The sequence below is a fragment of the Eretmochelys imbricata genome, chromosome 14 (assembly GCF_965152235.1).
Source record: "Eretmochelys imbricata isolate rEreImb1 chromosome 14, rEreImb1.hap1, whole genome shotgun sequence".
In the NCBI taxonomy this organism is placed as follows: Eukaryota; Metazoa; Chordata; order Testudines; family Cheloniidae; genus Eretmochelys; species Eretmochelys imbricata.
The window spans coordinates 30,846,851-30,862,803 of NC_135585.1; the positions used below are offsets into that span (position 1 = coordinate 30,846,851).

The 15,953-nt window shown below is 46.1% G+C and overlaps 1 pseudogene; it reads right to left on the reverse strand.

The window, feature by feature from the left end:
* Positions 1–6,817: 6,817 nt before the first annotated feature.
* On the reverse strand, positions 6,818–15,149 carry LOC144275005 (olfactory receptor 10A7-like; annotated as a pseudogene).
* Positions 15,150–15,953: the final 804 nt, after the last annotated feature.

Genomic DNA, 15,953 nt, shown 5'->3' on the forward strand with positions numbered 1-15,953 from the left:
AGACGGCCTGAGGGAGTTGAGACTGCATCTCAATAGTAGCAAACGGGCCCTCCCCTGCCAAATGCTCATAAATGATACCGTGCTCTCTATGTACCTGAGCTTGGCGTTCTGCCATCTGCCGATACTCACTAATCCAAATAACATACTGACTGGGTGATAACATCATGCGCAGCAGCGTTTTCCAATCCTCAGGGATTAGGGAGTACCCAGTACCTATCCCCTCAATGAGACCACGCACAAAAGTGCTAGTCAGGCCAAACTCATGAATTGCTTTCTTTACCTCTCTAACCACCGAGTATGGCAAAGTGGTCCAGGTGCCCATGGGGTTGCCCTGGTCATCATTCTGCCAGGTCACCGGGCAAACTGAGACCAGATCAGCCAGCTCCTCCGCTGTAAGATCTGATCGAGCTTTCGCTGCGTGAACCATTTGTTGCACCAGCGAAAGCTTCTGAGCAGATGCAGATGACCCTCCGGGGGGCCCCGGAGCATGGGGCCCCACGGACGGAGGGTGATCACACACCGGCTCCGGTGGGGAAGGCAAGGGAGGCAGTGGTAATGAAGATACTGGGGGCAAAGCAGGGAGAGGGGGGGCTGTGGGTACGGGAGAGGGTCTTTCCGAAGCGACATGCTGGGTTGCATTGGTAGAAGGGGGGAGAGCTGCAACGGGGATGGCTACAGGAGCCGACGGGCGTGGCGAGATCACCAGCCTCGTGAGAGAGGGCCTATCCGAGGTGACACGCAGTATCGCGTCGCGACAGAGGTGCCAGGCATGTAAAGCCTGCACGGGCGCCCGAGGCTCTTCGTGCAATGTCTGGCCCAGTCGCTCCCAGTCCGCTAGCTTAAGGCTTCCGGCTTCAGGGTACCACGGGCACTGGGCACGCACCTCCTGTAGCAGGAGAGTAAGTGCTCGAGCCGGGCAGTCATGCTGAGCCTTACGCAGCAAATACTGCAGCTCATTGTGGTGTTGCACTTGCAAAGCAGAGAGGGAGCTTCTCATACTTACCACAATGAAAAATACTCACCGGGATCCACGAAGCGGATGAGTGACGCGTCTGAAACCCTTGCTGGGTGAAGTGAGTGCTGAGGGCCCCACGTTGGGCGCCAGTTGTGGCAGTTCAATGATGAGACAGAACACAGCTTTATGCAAGCAAGCAGGCTGGTCAGCTGAGATGGGCTGTTCTGCCCCCCACCTTCCACCTTCTCCTTTTATTATATTTCTCCCCCCTAAGCATTACACACTGCTACCGCAAAAAGATACACAAAGGAATGTATGACGTTGATTAATATACTTATTTACCATCTTTTATCTACTACAATCCTGGTTCTCAGGCCTTGAGCCCAGGCTAAGAAAGCTTCCCACAGTCACTGTCCCAATAATCAAGTTCTCATGGTTCATATCTAGCCCTTGTCCTTGGATAGAGCAATGTGTGCATTGCTTCTACAAAACAATCAGGGTGTGCCCTGCCTGCTTTCAGGTGGAATAACTAAACATGAACCCTTCAATTCACCATCCTGATTTTACAGAGGTGATTCTTTTTATTGTTATTTCTATTAAAATTCTTCTTTTCAAGAACTGAATGCTTTTTTCCCATTGTTCTAAGATCAAGGGTTTGGGTCTGTGGTCACCTATTCAAATTGGTGAGGATTTTTAGCAAACCTTCCCCAGGAAGTGGGGTGCGAAGGTTGGGAGGATTTTGGGGGAGAAAGATGTTTCCAAACAAAGATGATTCCTAGTAAAATAAACCCAGATAAATGTTTGGTGGTGGCAGTGGAAGTCCAAGGGCAAAGGGTAAAATTAATTTATACCTTGGGGAAGTTTTAACCTAAGCTGGTAAAAGTAAGCTTAGGAGGTTTTCATGCAGGTCCCCACATCTGTACCCTAGAGTTCAGAGTGGGGGAGGAACCTTGACAGAAAGTTACCAAGTAACAAAAAGAAAAAGGAATAAAAGATGGAAAAGAGCAAGGGGAAGTGACACTATTTATTTTCTAGCACACCGCAGTTTAAAAACAAAATCGCCAAAAGTTTTAAAAAAATGCTAACTTCTTTCTGATTAATGGAAGTAACTTTCAAATGTCAACATTTTTAATGAAACTGGTTTTCCATTGTCCAATCATTTCTAGTGATCATTTAGCAGAGAGAGAGAGAGCAACCTGATTGCTTAGGTAGCTTCTTGCCAATCTGTTGCTGAAGCAAAGGGGACTCCTCTCAGCAGTCCTTCAGTCTCTCTAGCAATTAACTTACCTAGTGGCTGAGCAGCCCTTTTATCTCTGCAGCTGTTGGGAGGCCACTGATCAGTCCCAGCTGAGCAGGCAGGCAGTATCCCTATTAACCCTTTAGTGGTATCCCCTGACAGACAGGTTCAGTCTTGGTGCCTGGCAGCAGCAGCAGGATGAGGGATGCTGCTCACCTGAGACCACAGGATATTCAGCCTCCAGTAGATGAGCTTGGATCTCTCAGTGTTGATGACCAGGAGTCAGGTTCTTCTCTCTCACTTCTCTCCAGAAATTGGGTTCTCTCAGTAAAGAGACTCACGTGGCCCTGAAGAGACAAGCAGTTGCTGAGATCTCCCTTGAAGAATGGTCTCCTCTCTCTATTGACAGAGCGCGCTCGCCTCCTCAGATTTGTATCCTCTGAGGGAGAAGGTTGTGTCTCCCCTGATGCTATTTTTGAGGGGCATTTCCCGCCACCGAGTGCGGGGAGCTGCCGCTGGGTTTGTGACACAGACGGCACAAACACCAGGACTGGTGAAATCAGCCTGCTTGGCCCAAAGTTCTCTCCTCTCGGGGAGAGTCTTCTAGCCCAAACGGTAATCGCAGCCTGGGCCTCCCGGTGCATTCACTCCCAGGGCAGCCCAGTCATCTAGTCCACCAGCGATTTACTGGGACAAGACCAGGTGCACGGAGCAAGGATCTTCCACCATAAGCCAGCTTCAGCTGGGGACCCTACAGGCTCGTCTACACGGGGGATAATGCCAGTACAAATACACCACTGTCGCAATACTGGCAAAACTCCCCATGTGGAAACACTTATTCTGGACTCCGAGCCCCATTTTCTGCTTCAGCTCATTTTGCTTTGAAAGTGACGCCAGCTACACTGGGGAAAAGCCAGCTTCATCCAGAATAAGGGTGTCCCGATGGGTTACACTGGTGTAACTGTCTCTGTATAAGTTTGCTGGTCACACTCCCATATAGACAAGCCCAACAGCATCAACTTAAGTTGCAAAAGATCTGCATTTAGGTCAGGCTCAGCTAAATCTGATCACTTTCCCCTCCTCCACCATCACTGCTGAGTGAGACCTGAGCAGGCAGGGTCGGGCTCTCATTAGTCCTTGCGAGACGGCCCCTCCCTGAGTGTCTCTCTTCATCTCCATCACTGCGGCATTCCATCCCTCTCCTTTCTGCTCCACTTCCACCTACTGGTCAGTTCAGTAATAGCCTATTTAGAGGCATGAGTCCAGTATCAGAGACTAGCTGTGTGGGTGAGTAATCTCAGCTCCTCTGGGTGTGTTCAGGATCCCGTTCATGAGACAGCCCTGCCTCTCCCAAAGGTACTTATCTGCCCCCCTTTGCCATAGTATCTGGGTGACCCACAGTCTACAATGTATAGATCCTCACAACACACCTGTGAGGTACGGAATGCCTGTTTTCTCCATTGTACAGCTGGGGAATTGAAGCACAGAAATGTCCATGGTCAAACAGGGGATCTCTGGTGGAGCCGGGACTGGAACACAGGTACCCCAAGTAGAATTGAACAAACAGCTGATTTTTGGATTCAGTGGCAGTTCCAAAAAATCAGAAAAGACAATTGGTGCAGGTTGAACCAAATCTGGAATTTTCAACAAACCAAAATGCAACAGAAAATCCACTTTGGGTTAAAAATACCACATCACTCAACTGGAAACAGTTGACTTCCAGGCATTTTTAAAAGGGTCAATTCACAAGGATCTTAGGTTCCATTCAGAAAATGGGCAGTGGAGAATGGGGCCCAGCTTGCCTTTATGACCTTTGGCCCAGTGGTTTGAGTTCTAGCCTGTGATGTGCGAGACCCAGATACTAATCCCAGTCCTGGTGAGTGCCCTAACCCTAGAGACAGGCTGCTCGGGGGGGCGGGGGGGGGTGTCTCTCAGACTCTTCTGTTGAAGCTGTCCCACTTTGTAACAATAATGACATGTTCATTGTTGCAGGGACTTGAGTCAAGGTCTTCTATCTCCCAGCTGCATGCTCCGACCACTGGGCTGTACAGTCATTCTCATGCTTACTTCCTGAATTAATGACAATTGAGGTATTTTATGCAAAGTGGAACAGCTTCAACAGCAAGGCTGAAAGAGATCCACCACTGAACACTCTATGGCCCGGGGTTTAGGGCACTCCCCTCAGAGGCGGGAGGCTTGCGTTTAAATTTCTGCTCCAGCACAGAAACTTGAAGCTGGGTCTCCAGCATTGCAGGTGAGTGTTGCAACCATTGTCTAAAACACAGACCTCTGCTGCTTTCTTCTCCTCCAGCCATTTTGTGAACAAGCCCTAAGTCTCTTTGTCAATCCAGCCCCCTCACTCCCGAAAGTATTGGGCAAATTCATGTCAGATAGTTTCAGTCAACAAAAACTGTATTTTTTTAGGTGAATAAACTGTTAAAATGAAACATTTTTATCCAGTTTTAATCCCAAATGCTAGACTGATGCCCTAACCAGTAGAACATCCTTCATATCTTCCTTCTTCACAGCTTCCACCTCTTTCCCTTCTCTGTGCCCCCAATCCTCTCTCCTCAGCATATCTGCCCTCACTTCTTTTCATTTAGCCAAATCCTTCCTAACTAAACCCCGTCCCAAAGCAGTAATCAGAATTAAAAAGGCCTGGCTCTTCTGTGACATTGTGAGGCTTTGACTCTCTTTCTTCTGTTTGTGTGTTGTCTCTAGGCTTGGTAGAACTGGATAATATTGATGTTTATTTTTAAACATTTTTTATTATTTGTATTGATTTAAATTTTCACAGTTGTGGGAAATTATGACGAGGGTCAGACAGTTTTTTAATGACAGTAGCTGCTGAGATTGAAACTGTTAAAGCTTTGTAACCACGAAAACTCAAAGTCAGCATCACATCACAACGTACAGAGTAAATAGCCCTAAATCAAACGCTAATTAGTTCTCAAACAGCGTTTTTCTTACTTAGCCCAACTGTAAATTTTTCACACCCCTGACTGACAAAAGTTTTACCGACAAAAAGCTAGTGTAGACAAAGCCTGAGACTCTCTGACTCTGCGTCTGTACATTGCACAGCACAATGGGGCCACGGCCAGGCTTCTGGATGGTCCTGTTACAGCCTGGCCATAATACAAAGGAATTATGACAATAATATTGCTTTGTCAATAGTCATAAAAGCTGCAATTTTAGAGAATTACTGCTGCCCCATGGTGCCCATAGGACAGGATACCTGCCCCTTTCCCATCCCTCACCCTCTACGGGGGTAGCCATTAAACAGTACAGCATCCCCTTTGTCAGCAATTGCCTTGTTTGCCATCCACTGGTTCTTACAGTGAATAAATGCCTGTTTCTCAATCCTCACCCTCTGCTTGTGAGGTCAGTAGTTCATGGCCTGTAGAAAGCACAGGAGGTTAACTAATGAGAACGGGGAGGCATTACCCTCTCAGGTGCCGAAGGATGGTGTAGTGATAGGACCTGGAGCATGATGCGGGACATCTGCATTCAATTCCCTGCTCAACCACAGAGTTTCTGTGTGGATTTGGACATGTCCCGTAATCTACCCTGTGCCTCTGTAATATGGGGATGTAAATTCCCTACCTTCCGGCAGTGATTGTGAGGGGTCCTGTCATTTTATTTTTGTGATTCATTCTTTTAAAATTTTCATGAAGAAACAAACAAGAACAATTGTTGCAGCTCGTACATGTCTCCCGACACTGCACATTTCACAGGCTAGCTAAAAAAAATATGCAATTATGCAACTTTGCAACTTGTCAAAACTACAAGACTCGGCAATAGAAAATCAGGCGAACCTTGCCTGCGAGGGAGGGGGGAACAACAATTTTTTAAAAGACACAAATGGGCAAAAAAAATGACGTTGGGGAACGGGGGCAGGAAGTGGGAGGGAGAAAGCAGAGAGGTCCACTGGAATGGAAGTCAGGCATTATTTCAGCATTTTTTATCCAAAAGTATCTGAAAACAGGGCCCAAATTTCTTCAAATTCATATAATTTTTTTTCCATATCGACAAGCTCTTCTTTCTTGAGGTGTCCCATTGTTAATGTTGGTGAGGGCCACCTCACATACCTAGATAGAATGACTTGAACGGATCATTTCCCACCATTGAACACACAACAGGTTATGAAAATTCTATGTGCTCTGAAAAATCTTGGTGTCTCAAGTGAGGGTCCCCAGTGGCTGAGGCACCCAAAATCAATGTATCCTTTCAAATATTTTGTCATTCAACCGGGATTGTCAAGGGACCTAACCGAGTAAGGTAACACAACCCCATTGAAATTTAGATCCCTAACCCCCTTAGGATCCTTTGATAATCCGAGTGTAAATTGTTCTTTTATTTTATATTCTTACTTGGGCTTAGTGTATGGAATTGCCTAACTTGAACCAAGTGTAATACAGTTCAATTTTATTCTGAATGTAAAGATCCTGGTATTGACTGATCTCACATTTTATATATTTGCACATCCTCAAATATTATAGCGGCACATTCCCAAAGAACTAGCCAGAACTAGGGACCACCCAGAATCTGGTTCTATAAAACAATAGGCCAGCTCTGCATCTCACCATTTTCCCTTAATACAGTAAGAAATAAAAACCTTGTGATTTCTAATTTCTTGTAAAATCTACACATTTACTGACAATTTTTCTCAGGGCCTCTTTCACCTCTTTGTTTCTCAGGCTGTATATGAAGGGATTGGCCATAGGTGTCAGAATTGTGTAGCAAACAGAGAACACTTTGTTGAGGTCTCTCAGTGTGTTGGTTTTTGGTAGCAGATACACAATGATCAGGGTCCCACAGAAAATGGTCACCACAATGAGGTGAGAGGAGCAGGTAGAAAATGCCTTTTGCCTCCCGGCGGTGGAAGGGATTCTCAGGATGGTGAAGATGATACACACGTAGGACATCATGGTTAATACAAATGGAAGCAGAGTGAATATAGCAGTCAGGATGGTAATGACAAGCTCTATCTGGTTGGTGCCATTGCAGCAGAGATTTAACATTTCTGTGGATTTCACAGTAGAAATGATCGATTTTATTGGGGCCACAGAAAGTTAATTGTAACATAAGAACTATGACTATGATAAAAGCCAGAAATCCATTTATCCAAGACCCAGCTGCTAACGACAGGCAGAACCTGGTATTCACGAGGGCGGCATAATGGAGTGGTTTGCATATCGCCAAGTACAGATCATATGACATCACTGCTAGCAGATAGCATTCTGCAGCAGCAAAGAAACTAACAAAATAATGTGAAAGTGCCGATCAGCCACAACTAGCGCAACAATGAGGATGTTCCTGGCCAAGGTCACAACGTAGATCACTAGAAACAGCAGGAAGAGTAGGGTCAGCAGTTGAGGAAGATCCCTGAATCCAAGGAGGACGAATTCTGTGATGGACGTTTGATTCCTCCCTTCTGTGTTTGCCATGGGGTGTATCTAGGAAGGATAAAAAGTGAGGAAGAGAAAAATACATCTTGGAGATGATTGGCAAAAACATACTTAAAATTTAACCCAGCAAAGAAGAAGGTTGGGGGGAAGGAAGCCCCCTGGTTTGATAATGGAGTTGCTGGAACAGAGCTGGCTGGCATGTTGATTCTTTGGATATATTATCGTAACTTTTATGCAGCAGATTTAACAAAATATCAACATCTCTCATATTGGACCAGGAACCCAGTTGCTATGTTGAAGGGTCTGAGAGCCCACCATAATGGGCAGCCATTTAGACACACATAGTTTGATTCACATCATCTCATATCTCTTCTCATGACAAAGTTTGTCCAAATGTGGGATACCATTACTGAGAAAGTCTTCATATTTTTGTATAAGCCAAATCAATCAATCAATCAATAAATCTAGTGTTGGACATCAGACTAGAGGATCTAATGGTCTTTTGTGGCTTTCCAATCTATAAATTTATGAATGTACCTCTGTGATTCTTTCACACTGTTACACAGTTCCAAAATATCAAAAATTCCCAACAGGTAGAGCCAGATTTACCACCTTTAGCAAATATTAATAAGAGTTGAAAATCCTTTCCATTATATAAGTTGTGGAACCTGAAAATGTTGTTAAATTGTGCTGGGAATTCTCTCCCTGTAACATGAATTCTTGGACTATTAAGGCTGAGACTTCAATAGTACTCTACAGGAGTTAGGCACCTGCTCCTCTTGACGAGTTGGGCACCTAAATCCACTAAGGCACTTAGAAAATTCCAACCAATATTGGTAGGAAAGTTAAAACTTTTATTTCACTGATTTTTCTATTCTCTCTCTCTCTCCTTAAGTATTCAGCTGTATATCCATCTCTCTATCTCCCATGTATATAGAATGGGTGCCGTGTGTCTGCAGGCTTTCACCATCTGTATTTATCTCCAGCAGCTACAACTGGCTTTGTCCCCTGCTATGGAATCCTCTCTGGGACCTTGTGACCAGTGTGAACCTCTAATGACTCAGGATGGCCTCTTCAAAAACAGGTGTGACTGGTTGGTTCACAGAAACATACCTAGCAGAGGGAAACAGGGTTAAAACAATAAAATCCTATGGACGTATTGTCTGATTTCATGCACCATTTCAGTCTCTTGCTGAAGTTCTCAGAATCCTCATCGCAGCTGTCCAGGAGGCTCCAGTCTTCCCTGGAAGTGTTTTCCTTCAGGGTTGCCTCGTCGAAAGCTACCGGTTGGTGCCTTCTGTTCGCCGTACACAGTGCCTTTTTCTCCACCTTCACAGTGAACGTGAGTCTGGCTCTCAGCAGGCGATGGCCGTTTCCGGTGTTGAACGATGGCACTACTGAAATATCCTGCAGGAAGCGTCGTCTATCGATCAGGAAGTAATCGATTTCATTCTTTGTCTTCGCATTTGGTGCGATCCGGGTCCATCTTCTGTTGGCCTTCTTTTGGAACCAGGTGTTACCAATGAACATTCTCCTCATCTCTGCCAATATATCTAGTCGTTCTCGCACGTTTCATTCTCCGATACCTATGAACTTTTCGCCCTCTCTCCCTCTTCCAACCTTGGAGTTAAAATCTCCCATCGCAATCCTTTATGTGGAACTCTGAGTGAGGGTTTCCTCCAGCTCCTGATAGAATCCTTCCATATCCTCATCTTCGCATGCACTTGTGGGAGCGTAGATCTGGATGATTTTGAGAGTATTGTTTCGGTTCAGTAGGAGGTAAAGCACCCCGATACGTGATGACTTCAAATGGCATGAGACGATTTGTCTATCTAAACTCTGCCTTTCCTTGCCAGTTTAAGCAGGTTCCACTTAACCCAGGTACCCCGCAAAAACAATGAGTCAGGTTGCCCCCTGCAAATCCGGCCTCTCGGATAGTCTGACACCCCAATCAGAATCTCTCCCCACTTATTCATAGATTCCAAGGCCAGAAGGGTCCCTGGGATCATCTAGACTGCGTCGCTGTGAAACTCAGGCCGTAAGACTTCCCTGAATTAATTCCTGTTTACACTAGAGCAGATGCTTCAGAAAAAACATCCAATCCTGATTTTAAAATTTCCACTGATGGGAAATCCACCATGACTCTTTGGTAAATTGTTCCAGTGGTTAATTACCCTCACTGATAAAAACTGTGCCTTATTTCTCATATGAATTTGTCTAGCTTCAACTTCCAGCTCTTAACCCTTGTTATACCTTTCTCTGCTAGATTGATGAGCCCACCCTTATCACATTTCTGGTCCCCATATGGTTACTTACAGACTGTGATCAGTTCACCCCTTAACCTGCTCCTTGTTAAACTGAACTGATTGAACTCCTTGAGTCTTCCAATCCTTTAATCGTCCTCATGGCTCTTCGCTGAACCCTTCGTGAATTGTGGGCACCACAACTGGACGCAGGATTCCAGCAGTGGTCGCACCAGTGCTAAATACAGAGGTAAAATAGCCTCTCTGCTCGAGATCACCCTGTTTATATGTCCAAGCATCACATTAACCCTTTGAGCCACAGGCTGTTTTTTTATCCACTCTGAAGTCCCTTAGTTCAGGGTTCCTGCCCAAAGGTCCCCCTCTGGTTCGAGAAGGGCGTCTGAATCTGACTACACTGGTTCATGCAGTGTCGTAGCTAAAGCTTGTCTCTCTCACCAACGGAAGTTGGTCCAATAAGAGATATTAACTCACCCACCCTGTATCTCTCATACACTGCTTCATGCATTTCTCCCACAGGGCTTTTCCTTTTGAGCATCAGACCACTGAGATCTGTCTACAGCTACCATGAGGGAGTGCCTGCAGAATTTAACCCTTATCTACCCAGACCACAGCCACACAAAGTAACTGTGCGTATCAGCAGGACTTGGACCTGGGCCTGTAAGGTTAACGGGTACGTAATATCCCCACACTGCAACCTGGCAGTGCCTGTAGCTGACTCATTCCCTGTGGCCCATAATCTGCAGTGGTTGTACGCCACGGTAAATTCCATCCTGCATGATCAGACTGAAAGTGCTCTTGGCTCCTTGACCCTATATTCGCCCATGGGGTGCACTAAGAAGTGTCCAGGCAACCATGTGGATCCCAGCCAGCTGCCATGACCATCTTGCTTCTCTGTGTCTGAAGTCCTGGTACTGACCTCGACTCTGACTTGGATTCTGACTCCTGATCGACCCCTGGAAACACAACTGGGATGCTGATACCTGGTTTGGACCCTCGTCCCAATTCCTGATTCTGCCTCTGCCTCTGACCCTCGGACTTGACTCTTGACCCTGATACTGACTCTGACCCCTGGCTTCACATGCTGGCACATAGTAGATGTGCAGGTGAACGAGCCCCTGATGACATGGCTAATGGGATTAGTTCCTATGATGGTGTCACTTGAATAAATATGTGGACAGAGTTGGCATCGGGCTTTGTTGCAAAGACACACATAGTTTGATTCACATCATCTCATATCTCTTCTCATGACAAAGTTTGTCCAAATGTGGGATACCATTACTGAGAAAGTCTTCATATTTTTGTATAAGCCAAATCAATCAATCAATAAATCTGATATGATGGCATATATCACATTGGTAGACCCTGATGGCTCACCACACGATCCATTGTCTACAGCCAAGCTCTAAGATAAAACTGCATTTGCTCCAATCCCTCAGACAGAGACAAACACCTACAAGATCTCCATCAAGCATTTTTAAAACTACAATACCCACCCGCTGAAGTGAAAAAACAGATTGACAGAGCCAGAAGAGTACCCAGAAGTCACCAACTACAAGACAGGCCCAACAAAGAAAGTAACAGAACGCCACTAGCCATCACCTTCAGCCCCCAACTAAAACCTCTGCAGCGCATCGTCAAAGATCTACAACCTATCCTGAAGGACGACCCATCACTCTCACAAATCTTGGGAGACAGGCCAGTCCTTGCCTACAGACAGCCCCCCAACATGAAGCAAATACTCACCAGCAACCACACACCACACACCAAAAACACTAACCCAGGAACCTATCTTTGCAACAAAGCCCGATGCCAACTCTGTCCACATATTTATTCAAGTGACACCATCATAGGACCTAATCCCATTAGCCACACCATCAGGGGCTCATTCACCTGCACATCTACCAATGTGATATATGCCATCATGTGCCACCAATGCCCCTCTGCCATGTACATTGGTCAAACCGGACAGTCTCTGTGCAAAAGAATAAATGGACACAAATCTGACATCAGGAATCATAACATTCAAAAACCAGTAGGAGAACACTTCAACCTCTCTAGCCACTCAGTAAAAGATCTAAGGGTGGCAATTTTGCAACAGAAAAGCTTCAAAAACAGACTCCAAGGAGAGACTGCTGAGCTTGAATTAATATGCAAACTAGATACCATTAACTTGGGTTTGAATAGAGACTGGGAGTGGCTGAGTCATTACACATATTGAATCTATTTCTTTAAGTTACGGATCCTCACACCTTCTTGTCAACTGTCTAAATGGGCCATCTTGATGATCACGACAAAAGTTTTTTTCTCCTGCTGGTAATAGCTCATCTTAACTAATTAGCCTCTCACAGTTTGTATGGTAACTTCCAACTTATCTGTATGTATATCTATCTCTTACTATATGTTCCATTCTATGCATCCGATGAAGTGAGCTGTAGCCCACGAAAGCTTATGCTCTAATAAATTGGTTAGTCTCTAAGGTGCCACAAGTCCTCCTGTTTTTTTCCCATTATTGTATTGGCTACTGAACTCTATTGGTCACTAGTCAGTATTTGTGACACCCCCACCAGCCTCATTTCCTCTATTCTGCTGCCATCTAGTGTTGATTTCCCATCATGACAGCCTGTTGCTCTTTCATCTAGTGGATTCTTCTCTCTATAGCTGCCTCTTTCCCGTTCTTGACTCTCATGTCACGTGGTGGCCGTTATTTAATATAACAGCCCATAACTCACTCCATAACATCTGCTACTATCCACCTTTCACTATGCAGCACAGAGGTCCTCTTCTCTTCAGTGCTCTCTACTCAGCACTTACACACCGTTACACAGCTTCACCTCCCTTTCCATTGGTCCTTTGGCAACATAACTTCTCCTTTCTTGCCCCTCCACTTTGGCTGCCGTTCATTGGGCAGCACAGCTGCGCCTGTCCTCTCTGCCCTCTTGTGGCCCTAGACAGCATAACTGCATCTCTCCTCATTTCTTACCTACTGCTAGGTGTGTGATGTTTCAAACTATAGCCACTGGGAACAAAATCGTACAAAAAATGATTGCAACATTCGTGGCTACAAGAGCGCATACAGTGGCAGCAGCTCTCAAAGGCTTAGCAGGGGTTTCCCATCCATCCAGCGCCTTTCTTCTGATGTGGGCTCTGTGTCCAATGGAAATGCACAGATTGAAGCTACCATGACAGATTCCCAGTGGCTCTCCAGGCTGAGATTCTCAGAGGCGTGTAAGGTGATGTGCATCCATCTCCCATTTCAAAGGGATTTGGGTGACTAACTCTGTTATGTCTCTTGGGAAACCCCTTCCACAGAGTCGGAGCCCTACAATTCTCACTGGTGCCCAGCTCCCCGGCCTCTGGCCAAGCCCTGATGTGCTCCCAGTGACTGAGCCAGCACTGCCATGTTTGGCATCACAGGAGTTCTGCCCGTTGGTAGGTGGTCGCCGCTTCCTCTCACCATAAGTTGCCTCACCCCCTGAGGAAAGGGCCCTGTGTGGAGCAGAGCTGCCTGGGGTACCTGGGGCTGACTAGACACTGTGCCCTCAGAACTAGCCCTGTCGGACATTGGGCTTGTTGCAGTTAGTTTTGGGGACGCTCATTGTAACAGGTCCCCTCCCTTTGAACTGCTCTGTGCAGCTGGTGGAAGCAGAGCAGCTGGTGCCCTGCAGGGCCATGAGCAGAGTCCCTCGTCAGTGACCATTTGACAGACCCGACCCCCGGAATGGCCTCAGTTCTACGGGTGCCCTGGCAAACCCCAGCTAGGCCTGGACAGTCCCAGGGGACCTGGCATGTGAGTCTACCTCTTTGTTTGCCCAACCTCCCTGCCTCCAAGGGCCCGGTTAGCCTGGAGCTGTTGCTTTCCAGGAGCTGGTCACAGCCGGGTGTAGCCCAGATAAGAGCTATAACGCTGTTCCTGGTGAAGTGTCCAGAGGTCACTGCTGGGGCCTGGTTGTTTGCCTCCGGCCTCTGTGAGTTCAGTGAAGATGGTTGGTTTGCAGAGGGTTATGATGGTAATAAGCACAATTTCAGGGGTGGTAGATTTCCCAGCCTTACGTTCCCATCTCTGCTGCACAAGGAGTTACTAGTTTTATTGTCCAAACATTTATTTTGATCAAGAATGGCTTTTTTAAAGATCTAAACAATTGGTTACAATTTTGTCTCCATTCTTCCTAGTACCCATAACTCCATGATGGGAACATGGTTATGGCCACCTCCGTCCCTGGTCCTTCCACTGAGATGGACAACACTGAGTGCTGAGATTTTCACTAGGACTTTTCAACTTAATTTTAATGGGGGATGATTGCTGAAATCACCCAGACAGCCTGAGGTTTTCAAAGCTAAGTTATTATCTCAGAGTCTCTGCATGTTTTTCCAAAAGCCACATTTACTGAATGCTTTCCTCAAAGCTTCCTTGACCTCTCTGTTTCTCAGGCTGTAGATGAGGGGGTTTACCAGGGGAGTCAGGACCATGTAGCAAAGAGGGAGCACTTTGTTTAGGTCTCTCAGTGTATCACGTTTCGGTAGCATGTAGACAATCATTAGGGTTCCATAGAAAATTGTCACCACAATGAGGTGAGAGGAGCAGGTGGAAAAGGCCTTTTGCCTACTGGTGGTGGAAGGGATTCTCAGGATGGTCACAATGATACACACGTAGGATGTCAGGGTTAGTAGGAATGGAGGCAGGGTGAATACACAGGATACTAACCAGTGTGTGTCACTGCAGGAGAGCTCTATAGGTGGGATGACATCACAATAGAAATGGTCAATGTCATTCGGGCCACAGAATGTTAACAGTGATAGGAATAAAACAAAGATAGTACTAGCCAAACAAGCTTTAACCAGGACCCAGCAGCCAACTGGAGGAAAAACCAGGTATTCATAAGAGTTGAATAGTGCAGGGGTTTACGTATTGCTAAATACCGATCATAAGACATCGCTGCTAGGAGACAGCATTCTGTAGCTGCCAGAGCACAAAATAAATACAGTTGTATGATGCAACCACTGACTGAGATGGTTCTGTCCCCAGTCAGGAGACTGGCCAGCATCCGGGGCAGGATGGTTGTGGTGTAGCAGATCTCCAGGCAGGACAAATTCCCAAGGAAGAAGTACATGGGAGTGTGAAGGTGCTGATCAGCCACAACGAGCACCACGATGAGGGTGTTCCTGGCCACGGTTGCCATGTAGATCACTAGGAACATCAGGAAGAGAAGAATTTGCAGATCAGGGAGATCCCCGAATCCCAGGAGGAAGAATTCAGTGATGGCTGTTTGGTTTCTGCAGTCTGCCATTGGTTGTGTCTAGGAGCAATAAATCTGTGCGACTGAATTGGAAAGACACAGAGTTAAAAGTTAATCAAATCTCATGAATTAATTCCATAAATATTCAGAAACCCCCCTTCCTCTCCTGGTAACAGGCTGAAATTTTAAGACTAAATTTAGATTTCAGAGCAAAGTGCCAGGAAACTGAGTCTGAGGACAGAACATTGATCTGATGGGGAAGAGGGTGTTCGACACGGATACCAGTGACTACTATAACAGCCCATTTGTCTCGTAGCCACATGCTGATATGACAGATCAGATCCTTTCTCTGTCTATCTGACATACCAGAGCTTAACAATGATGCTTAAATGCTGTATTTCATTTCTGGCAATGGCCAGAATCATGCCATGTCTTATGAGTCAAAATCAAACATCAACTAAAATCTTGGACTGAGATTTTTCAATGTGGTCTAGAGTTCTTAGGCACCGTCCTGCTGTTAGATTTCTTTCCATGAATTCTAACACTATATCCTGGTATATTCAGCATTTCAGTGCCCTGTAGGAAAAGGAATAATGTTCACCCCCTTACAAGAGATCAGTTCATGCCATAAATTATGAAGTGGAGTAAATTCTCCCTTTTAGTGCCTGTGGTGGTGATGGGAACGTGGTGAGGGACTGGCAGTGCCTTTTCTGACTCCCAACAGTAGCTATGTAGCAGTCATAAAAATACAGCTCTTTGGAGGGTGGATCTTAGGAAGGGGTAAAACCAGGCTGTTGTGCAACCCTAACTGGGGAATGACCCTCCCCACTCCATAATGAGTGTGGGATGATAATA